Genomic DNA, 12,659 nt, shown 5'->3' with positions numbered 1-12,659 from the left:
GTATAAATAGGAAATTCCTTGTAATTGTAATTAGAGCTTTTGTCATTAATTCTGAAATCAAGATTTGGCTGATGTAATTCTCTCTCTCTCCAATCTAATCATTACTTACATCATTCTAATTGTTCATCATTGTTCATATCAATCTATGAAGATCACATCAAGATTTGTATGAAATCTGGACTCCACATCTTCAGATGGCAAACCAACGTACTGGCAGTTAGTTTGTAACATCTGAAACATCAGTGGCTTTAATTCAAAATGGGCGACCTCAATGGTTGGTTTAAAATTCTTGTATGTAACTGGGTTAGAATAGGAATGGTATAGTCCATGATGCCTCCTATCTAAGAGTTTGCGAGTCGAATGATATTATGTGCCTCTTCCAAAGGTGGATTATTTTGGTTGTTTTCAGGATGTTTTTCTTCGTCCCTCTTATCTTCAACATCACCCATCATTGAAGAGGTTAAAGCTAATGAAGATCTTTGTGACCTTCTTCGTTGTCTTAAAATATTTTTGATATTTGGGTCAAATAGGAAAAAATCACCGTGAAACAACCTTGGCATGCACTGCATTTTCAAAAAGGTAGTAGAAAAATTAGCATTTACAAACTTTACATTTAAAAATAAAAACTTTAGCGTGCTTCTGTGGCAACGGTGCCAAAAACTTGTTGTGAGGTTTATAGAACCTCTAGATTCATGCAAATAGAACTCAGTACAAGAATACACATTGGTCTACTGTGATTTTGTTGAAAAGTAATAACTGTAAAGATATTATAGCACCATTGGAAAATCCAATAGTCATATGGATAGTACAACTTTTCTGTCATAGATATCTAACTATTGGGTCAGACGGCCTCCCAAAAGTACATACAGCACGGTGTGCTATAAGTATGACATCATTTGTATTAAACGTTATGAATCTTAGCACGACACAGTGTTATCATCTTACATCGTATGAGTATAGCTCTTGCTAGGTACTAAAGTTATTTATAACCTTCTCATATTATCTCAGGTTGTCGTATTTTATTTGAAATATGATAGTTAATACATTTGCATACATAAAATTAGGTTTCAGTTAATTAAATGTAATCTTCAATGAAACATTAATAACCTGAAATAAATAGTTTAGATAAAAATGCTATATTGAAAAAAACATTTCCAAATCTTACATAGGTCTCTGTCATAACTTCCTGTTACACCCCAAGCTAAGGCGATTAGCCCATTATCACTTGCATTCTTTTTGTAAAAGATGTAAAAATTGAAAAGTAAATAATAGAGATGGAAAAATGCATAAAGTAACTGCAAGTATTTAATCAAAGAAGGAAACGTGTTGCACAAGTAATTGATTTCTAGAATAAATGGTGAAAGGTGCTCGGAAAAATGCATAGATTTGATAATACATTTTGTTGCACCACAAGGATGTGATCACCCCCAACTTGTCGCATCCAACAGATGTGATAAATTTACTTGTCGTATCAAACACGTGTGATAAACACCCTTTTGTCGCATCACATACATGCGATAAACACACTTGTTGCATCAGATACATGCGATAAACACACATGTAGCACTAAGCTGATGTAATAAACTCAACTCCTCGCACCACACTGGTGCGATAACACATCTCCTTGAATCACAAGGATGCGAACAACAAAACTCATCGCATTACAACTATGCGATAATCAAAAACTCATAGCATCACACTGATGCGATATAATCTACCGATGGCATCATATTGATGCGATAACAGTATCTCATGATCAAAGATCATCATTTCCAGAATTGATTATGCCACCCTTGTCCCAATATACTCAACTCATGATTATGCCACCCTTATTACAAAAATATACCCAACTCTTGATTTTGCGACCCTTATTACCAAATAATACCTAGCTCTTGATTTGGCCACCCTTATTACCAAATAATACTCAGCTCCTAATTATGACACATTTATTAGAATCAGTTGATAATAACAAATATAACCTAAAATTATGCTAATAAATAGCATATAATCATTAAATATCAAGTATGAAACCATACGGTTTCTTCATCAAAAAGCAAATCAAATGATACTTTTTAAATAAAACTCACATTGAAATCACATGTAGATGTAAAACTTTAATCAACAACAAACTCCAATTAATAACATGAAATCAATTCTTTTTCTTCTTCTGTTAACTTCAAATCAGAGATAAAGATATGCACACAAACTTTCTTTCTATCTTTATCTCATCGAACCCCAAAATAATAATAAGAAAAAATATATATTTTAAGATAAGAGGCGGTTGGTGAAAAGAGATAGTTTAAACAAGTTTTCATAACACACCCCTCAACTTTCTCCACTTAACAGAAATCACCCAAACTTTTTAAAACACTTAAACTGGTTATCACATTATCATCCTCTCAAAATAATTATGTCTCGAAATTCAATCACTCGAACAGTTGAGAATATTTGGTTCTCATATCGGATTCCAGTTCCCAGGTAGCCTCTTGCCCCTTATGGAATCGCCATTGTACTTTTACCAGACTAATCTCTTTATTTCTCAACACTTTAGTCTTTCGGTCAATGATGGCTTTTGGGATTTCCACAAAAATTAACTTGTCATCACTATGAATCTCAGGTGATGGTACAGCTAAATTCGGATCAGCCAAACACTTTCCTAAAATTGAAACATGGAAAGTGTTATGAATAACGCTGGATTCTTCTAGTAACTCTTGATAATACTCTATTTCACCAACCCGTTTACTGATTATAAACGACCCACTGTACCTCGAACTCAATTTACCTCTCTTCCCATAACGCAGAATACCCTTCCAAGCGGAAACTTTCAACATCACAAAATCTCCTACCTGAAATTCGATCGACTTACGACGTTTATCGGCATAACTCTTTTGCAGAACTTGAGCTATCTTTATTCTTTCCCGAATTTGATCTATCTTTTTGGTTGTTAGCTGAACAATCTTTGGACCGGCCAACTGTTTTTCCCTCACTTCATTCCAACATAACAGTGTTTGACATTTTCTGTCATACAAAACTTCATAAGGTGCCGCTTGAATAATGGAATGATAACTATTGTTGTATGCAAAATCAATCAATGCCAGATGATTCCCATGAACCCCCAAAGTCAATGATACATGCTCGCAATATATCTTCAAGGGTTTGTATCGTTCGTTCACTTTGCCTGTTTGAATTTGAGATCCATGGATTTCTGAAAGATTTCCCATAATTTTGAGGTAAACTGACTGTCCCTATCTGAAATGATTGATAACGGGACACCGTGACGAGTCACAATCTCATAATGTAGATTTTCACAAGTCTTTCTAACGGATAGGTTTCTTTGATCGGTAGAAAGTGTGCAGACTTTGTCAGACGATCTACAATAACCCAAATAGCATCATTACCCTTTAGGAGTTCATGGCAGCTTCATTATAAAATCCATCTTCATATGATCCCACTTTCACATCGGAATTTCTAATGTTGCAAATTTTCATAGGGTCGTTGATGTTCTATTTTTACCTATAGACACGTCAGACACCGTTCTACGTATCGTGCATTATCCTTCTTCAACCATGGCCACCAGTAGAATGGTTTTAAATCTCTGTGCATCTTATTGGTACTCGGGTGAATCGAATATTGAGACTTGTGACTTTCATTCAATATTATCTCACGGTTGTTTCCAAAAGAAGGCACCCAAATCCTACCTTTGAAACATATAATTCCATGATCATTCCTCATCAGGTTTATTAACATCCCTTTGATTCTTTCAACTTTAACATTTTTTCTTTAACTGCTTCATCTTGACATCTCAGAATCTCATCAAGAATGTTAGGGATCAGATTAGCTCGTAATGTAATGGCTTTGATTGTTACACTCTTCTCTTTTCGACTAAGTACGTCAGCCAGTACATTCGCTTTTCCAGGGTGATAAAGCTTCTTGCAGTCATAATCGTTCACCAATTCAATCTATCGTCTTTGCCTCATATTTAACTCTTTCTGATTAAACAAATTTGAAGACTTTTATGATTTGTATAAATCTGACATTTAGTCCCCAATAGATAATGTCTTCGAATTTTTCAAAGCAAAAATGACTGCTGCAATTTTCAGGTAATAACAGTATTTGCGTGCTATACAATCTGTCTTTCAATAACTGGAAGGCTTTTACTTGATCTTCTCCCCGCTCGAACTTTACACTCTTTTTGTCAATATGGTCACTGGTGTCGTGATACGAGAGAAATATTGTATAAACTTTCGATAATACCCATCTAAACCCAGAAAACTTTGGATCTTGGTGGACGTTCACAGTGTTTCTCATTTGTCAATAGCTTCAATTTTTATTGGATCGACTTTTACACCCGCTTCTGAAACTATATGACCCAAGAATTGAACTTCTCTCAATCAAAATTCACATTTTGACAATTTAGCTTACAACTTTTCTCTCTTTAAAAGTTCAAGAATCAAACGAAGATGTTCAACATACTCTATTCATTAAATCCATAAAAGTGGCTGGAGCATTAGTCAAACCAAACGGCATAACTAGAAACTCATAATGCCCGCACCTGGTATGAAAAGCAGTTTTGGCTATATCTTCTTCCCGAACTTTTAGTTGATGATATCCTGACCTTAAATCAATTTTAGAAAAAAAAAGCTTGCCCGACTAACTGATCAAAAAAATCATTGATTCTGGATAAGGGATATTTATTATTTATTGTCAACTTGTTCAATTCCTGGTAATCAATACACATCCACATCGACCCATCTTTCTTTTTACAAATAATACTGGAGCAACCCTAGGAGATGTGCTAGGTCTGGTGAAACCTTTATCTAGCAACTCTTTCAACTATGTCATCAACTCTTTCAGCTTAGATGGTGCCAAACAATACGGTGCTCTAGCTAATGGTGCCGCTCCGGGTGTTAAATCAATTTGAAACTCAACTGACCGATCGGAAGGTAAAATGGACAATTCCTCTAGGAATACTTCAGATACTCACAAACCACTGGAATAAGATTCATGTTTACCTTTTTCTTTCTTAGAATCAACCATATAAGGCAAGAAGCTTTGGCACCCCTTTTGAATACATTTTCGGGCTTTCAGAACAGAAATCAGGCTTGTACGATGATCCAGTTGATCACCATAAATCACAATTGGCCCCTTCCTTGGAAGATCAATACGTATCATCTTCTTATTAAACACGATACTGGCCTAATTTTCAGACAACCAATCCATGCCCACTATTACATCAAATTCCCTTATTGGCATAGGGAATAGTTGTATTGGTATAATACACCCCTCAAACTCTATTTGACAATCATTATCAACTTTGGTAATAGATACTTGACTATCATTAGCAGTATCAACTACTAATGCACAGTCTAAGGGTACGAGTTTCAAATATAAACATCCAGCAAATAATGGTGATATAAATGAATAGTTTGCACCATAATCAAATAGCACTTTAGCATATACGAATTTTATAAGAAATGTACTCGTTACCGCATCTGGTACTTCCTATGCTTCCCCTCTAGACATCTAAAAAGATCATCCTTTAGCCCTGTCGGATTCACCTCTTCTAATATTGATACCCCCATGGCTATTTTGAGTGTTTCCACCAAAAATTGATCTCGGATTCTTTAACTAAGGGCAGTCTGATTTAATGTGATTTGAATAATCACAATGATAACAATTCTGTCAATTTCTACTCAAGCAGGTATTCCCAATATAGAAGTTAAAGTATTTCAAAGCTTACTCATTTCTTCTCAAGCATATCATGAGTAACGTACTCAGGATATTAAGTCTGCTCCCGATTTACAAATCTGGTTCTTTCCTGCTCCTCATTAACATTTTCTTGGATCGACTCCCCTTGTTCTTGATAAATTTAAGAAAGAATACTTCGTCCTCTTCTTCGACCTCTTCCTCTTCTCCTGCCTCTACCTCTCCCTCTCCCTCTCCCTCTCCCTCTCCTTCTCCCTCTACCCCGACCAACAGGTAGATTCTGTTGAATGTTCTCAGGAGAGCTATCTCTTTCTTCCTAGATTATCAGAGCAATCCTTTCATATCTTCTTGAATGACATATCATCTAACAATTTACAAAATTTAATATTCACAAAATCATATTCCCAAATATAATAAGGTATCCAAGCACAAATATATACCTGTAAACCCAGGATTACATTGGTCAGTTGTAATTTGAATTTACCTTACATATCGATTTTTTTAATTCATCGTATTTATTCCAAAGGTTCTATAATTGTCAGGGACCCGTAATATGAAAATAATACAGTTTAAGTCTAGGCATCATGCTCAATACCTATATCTCTTAAACTTAGGCTCTGATACCAAACTTGTAACACCCCAAATCCATATTTGCATAAAATCAACATATTTCATATAACATGAAATACAAATATACACATTGGTCCCAATATATACAAATTGCTACATACAAAAGTAGCTACAAACTTTTTTTTGTTCACAACAAGTACATGACTTGTATATAACACGTTTGCATGTACATGCACACATTCAGCTTCTCAAAGTCTACAGATATAAAGCAATCATAACCCCTTCACATGTTCCTGTTCCCTTTACCTTCCACCAATGCATGTCTTGTAATGCACATTGTTAGTCCCGAAGGAAATGACAATAAACAGAAAGTAATTGTAGAAGGGGGGGTTGAATACAATTACACAGACTTTTTTCAACTTTTTAATTCTTATTGATTTAAATCAAGAATTAATACACACATWAATWCAAAAGATTGTTGCGGAAGATAGGAAAGGAAAACCTAACCTAAACAATCTTACAAGGAGAAGAACTTTCAAGAACAACACAAARAGTTCTTGAAAGGAAATGAAKAACACTAAGAATYTCTTCGCACAYAGGAGAGCAAGGGAGAARAAGAGAATAGCCGATTGCCTTAAGAATTYACTCASTAATCTTTCAAAAAGCCAGTTGTGTGCATGGGAGATGCACACTGCCTTTTTATACTACCTTCARCATWTAATGCATGRGGACAYTTGTCACCTGAGGATAAGAAGGCAGGGGTTGACTTGACCATTGTTGATATCTCATTTTCATCGTRCACAGYGTGCATAYAATACTRTKCATGCAGAGACWAACTTTTGCAGAGATATGGTCAGYCTGTAGGAAGATCTCCTTTGGATGGATATGTAGCTTCAAGCAGCTACTCACAAATCTTCGGTCCATGAAGATTTTCAATCTTCGGTCCATGAAGATCTTCAATCTTGGGTCCATSAAGATTTTTCAATCTTCGGTCCATGATCWTCAATCTTGAGTCCATGAARATTTTCAATCTTYGGTCTATGAAGATCTTCCTTCAATCGGCTTGTAGCTTCAAAATATTTTCAATATTCATTTCAGCTACTTCGGAGTCTTGGTGTATATAATAGACAGTTGATCCACAACACCGTATCGGTGACCTTCTGTCTTCGCATCGGCTAGTCTTCGATTTTGCCAATGGTTTAAGTATGTACCAAGACACCAATATACAAAGAACCAATAATACTAAGTGTTGCTAAGGTAGAGGAACAGATCAGTGGGTCATCACCAAATCAATAGGTGACCCAACAATCTCCCCCTATTTGATGATGGCACAAACACTTAGAAAGAAATAAATAAAGAAATACAAACTCTAAAATTCTTTGAGAAGAAGAACTTATAAATTCTGTGACCCATGTACATATTCTTTTTGGGTGATTTTCTTTTCCTTTTTTTTTTTATTTTTTTTTCGATTTTTTTATTTTTTTTAATAATTTTTTTTTGTTTTTTTAACTATAAACATATATACAAGACAAATAACGAATCAGAGATAAAATAAAAAATAAAAAAACTTTGAAGTAATACGGAAAAATCAATTGCATCTATACTAGACAATGAATTAAATAYTTACAGTGAAGAAGATAGTTCAAGAAGAAGAAGTCACATAGAAAAGCTAGCAATCATCATCTACTTCCATAACATCTGAATCAGCCACTGCAAGAACATCTCTTCTCTTCAGTTCATCCGAGATCAATGTATAAAAGACTCTTCCGGCTTCACCAATTTTGATTATACTTAGTATCACGCGCAATAGCTGAGAATCAGCTATAAGTATCTCAGAAGCTCGRAAAAATCGAAGGCAACTACTCGCGTCCCAGAAGAATATTCCATGCTTAGAAGCGGACAAGATAGTTCCTTCCGGATGACGATCATTTGAAGGAAGGGTAAGATCAAGATGTGAGACATCAGAGGCCTTACCTTCCTTTGATAATTTCTGAATAAGCGAGTCTTGATTCTTGATGGACTTCGAGGCAGAAGCAGATTTAGAAGAGCCAGCTTTGCTTAACATTTGCTTTAGAAAGGAGAGTTGTGGAGGGGAAGGCAACTTGTAATGCATCTTGATCATTTGTATCTTTTTCAGAAAGCGATACAAATGACTCAAGACAAATTCCTTGTACATACTTCTGCTTTTATTAAGAAACTTGATGATCTCCATCCACTCAGTAAGATCGTAGGCATTGATTCAAGATAGCTTTTCTGTCCTCACTACTCTGTTTTCTCAACCAATAATCAAATAGATCAGATTGGAATCATAGGTCAATTTTTGAGGACCTTTGATTCTGGCACTGACAATTCGAGTAGTAATGTAGCGTCGGAGAATTGAGTCATTAAACCATTTAATTCTTTTCTCTTTAGTTTATTCAGACTCAGATAGTGAGACCAAGGAGTGAGATCTGTTGGCTTCCTCAAATTTCTTTTGAAGAGTAATTGATTTGGCCGTATCCTCAGCAGAAATACCTAGGAGATGAAGATAAGTTTCTTGAGGACATGAAGCTTTAAGCACAAGTCTATCGGCTGAAGAGACTTCAGATTCATATCTAGCAATTTTAGTTGTTTTAGCTGCAGCAGCTTCTTTATCTGAGGTCATAGGTGCCTTTCCTTCTCTATGAGTTGGGACTAAGTCCCCAGAAGCAGTGGGAATATCATCTTGAGAAAAGGTATACTACCAACATCAATAGATAATGAAGGTATAGAGCACAGTTGCTCCCCCTCAATAGGTGATGCGGCTCTATCATCATGATCAAATAGCTCCCCCTCAATAGGAGCATCACAGTCTGACTCAGCTAAGGAAGAAGAGGTAGAAGCTGAGTCATCGTCCCCGTTTTCACTGAAAGTAAGGTCAACTGTCTTCTCCCCCTCAGTGGGAACAGGGGAAGGCTCACTAGCAGGAACAAGAGGACCCTCCACATTGGCAATGGAGGAAGGCACATAAGCAGTAACACGAGAAAAGAGAGTAAGGGGAGCACCTGTGGCACGTAGCAGGCGTGATATACCGTGATGAAGACCACCAAGAAAAGCATAATCGGACTCAACACAGCGACTGATGTTGGCCAACATAACTCTGTCCTCTTTCGTGAACTGACTAGGACCCAAGTCAACAGATAACTTTGTATCTCTATCTAAGAACAACTTGGATATTTGTGTCTGTGCATCCATCTTGGAGTGAAGATCAGTCAGAGATTGAAGAATTGCCTGATTTGTGGCAGCTTGACTTTCCGATCGAGCACGAAGATCAGCTACAGCTTCAGAGATGCTAGATTGAGAATTGGAGAGAGCAGTCATACGAGCATCAAAAGAATCAACCGTAGCTCTAATAGCAGTTAAAGCAATGACATGATCTTTCAAGGCGGCACTGTGCTGATGCAGCTCAGAAGTAACGTTGGAGGCAAAGCAGTCCAATCTCCCAGATAAATCAGTGTTGGGGCCAATCGAGAGTTAGTTTGGGAGGAGAGGGATCGGATTGCGTGTGGAATCGGTGAGCGAAAGCCAAAGAAGAAGGGGGTGGAATGGGGTTGGTCGGAGTGTGAGAATCGGTTTGTGTATAAAGTGGCCAAAGATAGTCGGTGTGAAAGTGGGGAAGCTGATTAAGGTGTGGGAGAGGGGAGAAGGGGTAGGCCGATCGGCTTGTGGGAGAGGGGAGAAGGGGGTGGGTCGGTGTATGTGGTGTGTGAAGGAAATGAGCCCTAAGAGAGATGAGTAGGAGTCCAAAGTTCGGCCCAAAGACTACACAAGTCGGCCCACCTACACAACCCCGTTTCTAAAAAAAACTTTTAAAGCATAAACAAAATAATCAAAACCCAAGATAAAATACACCAAAAAATTAAAACCATTATATACAAACATAAAATAAATTTTTTTTCTCTTTTTCTTTAATTAATTTTTTTGAACATAAAATAAATTAAAAAAAATACGAGTGTAAAACTCAACATTTTCAAAAAATATACGAGTGTAAAACTCAACATTTTAGAGAGAAAAGTAGAAATTGATTTTAAAAAATATACGAGTGTAAAACTCAACATTTTCAAAAAAAAATTCAATGTTTTTAGAAGGAGAAGATATACTCACACAGATATCGGACACAAACTATTTTTAAGCAAATGACACAACAAAATTTTTGAGAAGACACATAACTCAAAAAAATTAGTGAAGACCAAAAAAATATTATTTGTCAACATTTAATATTCCCAACTCACTGATCAAAAAATTAAACCGAGCTTCATCAAGAGGCTTGGTAAACAAGTCGGTAAGTGGATAGTCTGTAGGGATAAAATGAAGTTCAACATCACCTTTCATCACATGGTCTCTGATAAAGTGATATTGAATATCAATATGCTTTGTACGAGAATGAAGAACTGGATTGTTGGCAATAGCGATGGCACTTGAATTGTCACAGAAAATAGGAATTTCTGTGAACAACTGATCGTAATCAGCTAACTGATTTTTCATCCATAATACTTGTGCACAACAGCTACCTGCAGCAACATACTCARCTTCAGCTRTTGAGGTGGACACAGAGTGTTGCTTCTTGCTAGTCCAACTGACTAACTTTCCACCCAACAACTGACAACTACTAGTTGTACTCTTTCTGTCAACTTTGCAACCTGCATAATCAGAATCTGAAAAACCTGTTAGATCAAAACCGGAGTCTTTGGGATACCGAAGACCCAGATTGGGAGTACCCTTCAGGTGCCTGAAAATGCGCTTAATGGCTGCCAAGTGAGATTCCTTTGGATTCGCTTGGTATCTTGCACAAAGACACGTGGAGAACATAATATTTGGTCGGCTAGCAGTAAGATAAAGTAAGGAGCCGATCATTCCCCTATAACTGGTCACATTTACCGATTTGCTATCGGGGTCTGCATTCAGTTTCAAAGGGGGTGCCATTGGAGTTTTCATGGAAGAACACTCATTAAAATCAAATTTCTTTAAAAAATCTTTAACATATTTGCTTTGATTTATAAAGATTCTTTTGTCAGATTGCTTGACTTGCAAACCCAAGAAAAATGTGAGTTCACCCATCATACTCATTTCATATTTACTTTGCATGAGTTTTGAAAACTTTCTACACATAGATTCTTTTGTGGCACCAAATATGATATCATCCACATAAATTTGTACAAGAATAACATTACCTTTATGTTTCCTGAGAAAGAGGGTATTGTCAATTTTACCACAGAAGACCCCTTTACCAAAAGAAAAGTAGAGAGAGTGTCATACCATGCACGAGGAGCCTGTTTGAGACCATACAAAGCTTTGTCTAATTTATAGACATACCCTGGATGTTTAGGATCCTCAAAGCCTGGAGGTTGCTTCACATAGACTTCTTCAGTAAGTTTTCCATTCAAGAAGGCACTTTTGACATTCATCTGGAAAACTTTGAAGTTCTTGAATGCAGCATAGGCAAGGAAGATTCGAATAGCTTCCAACCTTGCTACCGAAGCAAATGTCTCATCATAATCAATGCCTTCCTCTTGCCTGTATCCTTGGGCAACGAGTCGGGCTTTGTTCCGAGTCACCGTTCCATTCTCATCCATTTTATTTCTGAAGATCCACTTTGTGCCAATAATTATTTTGTTGGTTGGTCGGGGGACCAGTCTCCAAACTTTGTTATGCTCGAACTGCAGCAGTTCTTCTTGCATGGCACTGATCCAACTAGGATCATCAAGTGCTTCTTCAATCCTTTTAGGCTCTATGAGAGATAGAAAATTGACATACAAACAGATATTACCAGCACCACGACGTGTTTGGACACCTGTTTGCTGATCACCAATAATTTGCTTTATTGGGTGATCTCTGGTCCACTTAGTGGCAGGAGGAAGAGGAAGAGGAAGAGGAAAAGAGGTAGAGACACCGTCAGCATTCGTCAGAGGATTGGAATAAACGACCACTGAGGTTGGGTCACCGATGTCCCTAGTAGAAGAGATAGGAACATCAACACCAGTTGAGGGTTCAACACAGGAAAGACGTGTCGGATCGGCTGGTTCTTGTTCAGGACTGATCGATGGGACATTCATGTTGAATGAAAGATCTTCATTCTCATCTTCCTCAACAGGTGGAACATCATCTCCATTAGAATGTGAAGGTCCACCGACTGGAATTGAATTCTCAGAGTGAGATTTCAACCACTTGTTTAGCTCAAGATCATCACTTTGGAATAATGATGTTGCAGGCATCGATCCAGATTCATCATATCTGACATTGACAGATTCATCAATGCACTGACGATGCAAGTTGTACACCCGGTAGGCTTTAAGGAAGAGAGAGTAACCAACAAATATTCCTTCATCAGATTTAGGATCAAACTTTCCTAACTGATCTCTGTCATT

The sequence above is a fragment of the Cynara cardunculus genome (genome assembly GCF_001531365.2).
Source record: "Cynara cardunculus var. scolymus isolate 2C chromosome LG 12, CcrdV1, whole genome shotgun sequence".
Taxonomy (NCBI): Eukaryota; Viridiplantae; Streptophyta; class Magnoliopsida; order Asterales; family Asteraceae; genus Cynara; species Cynara cardunculus.
Note: the sequence above shows the minus strand (reverse complement) of the source record.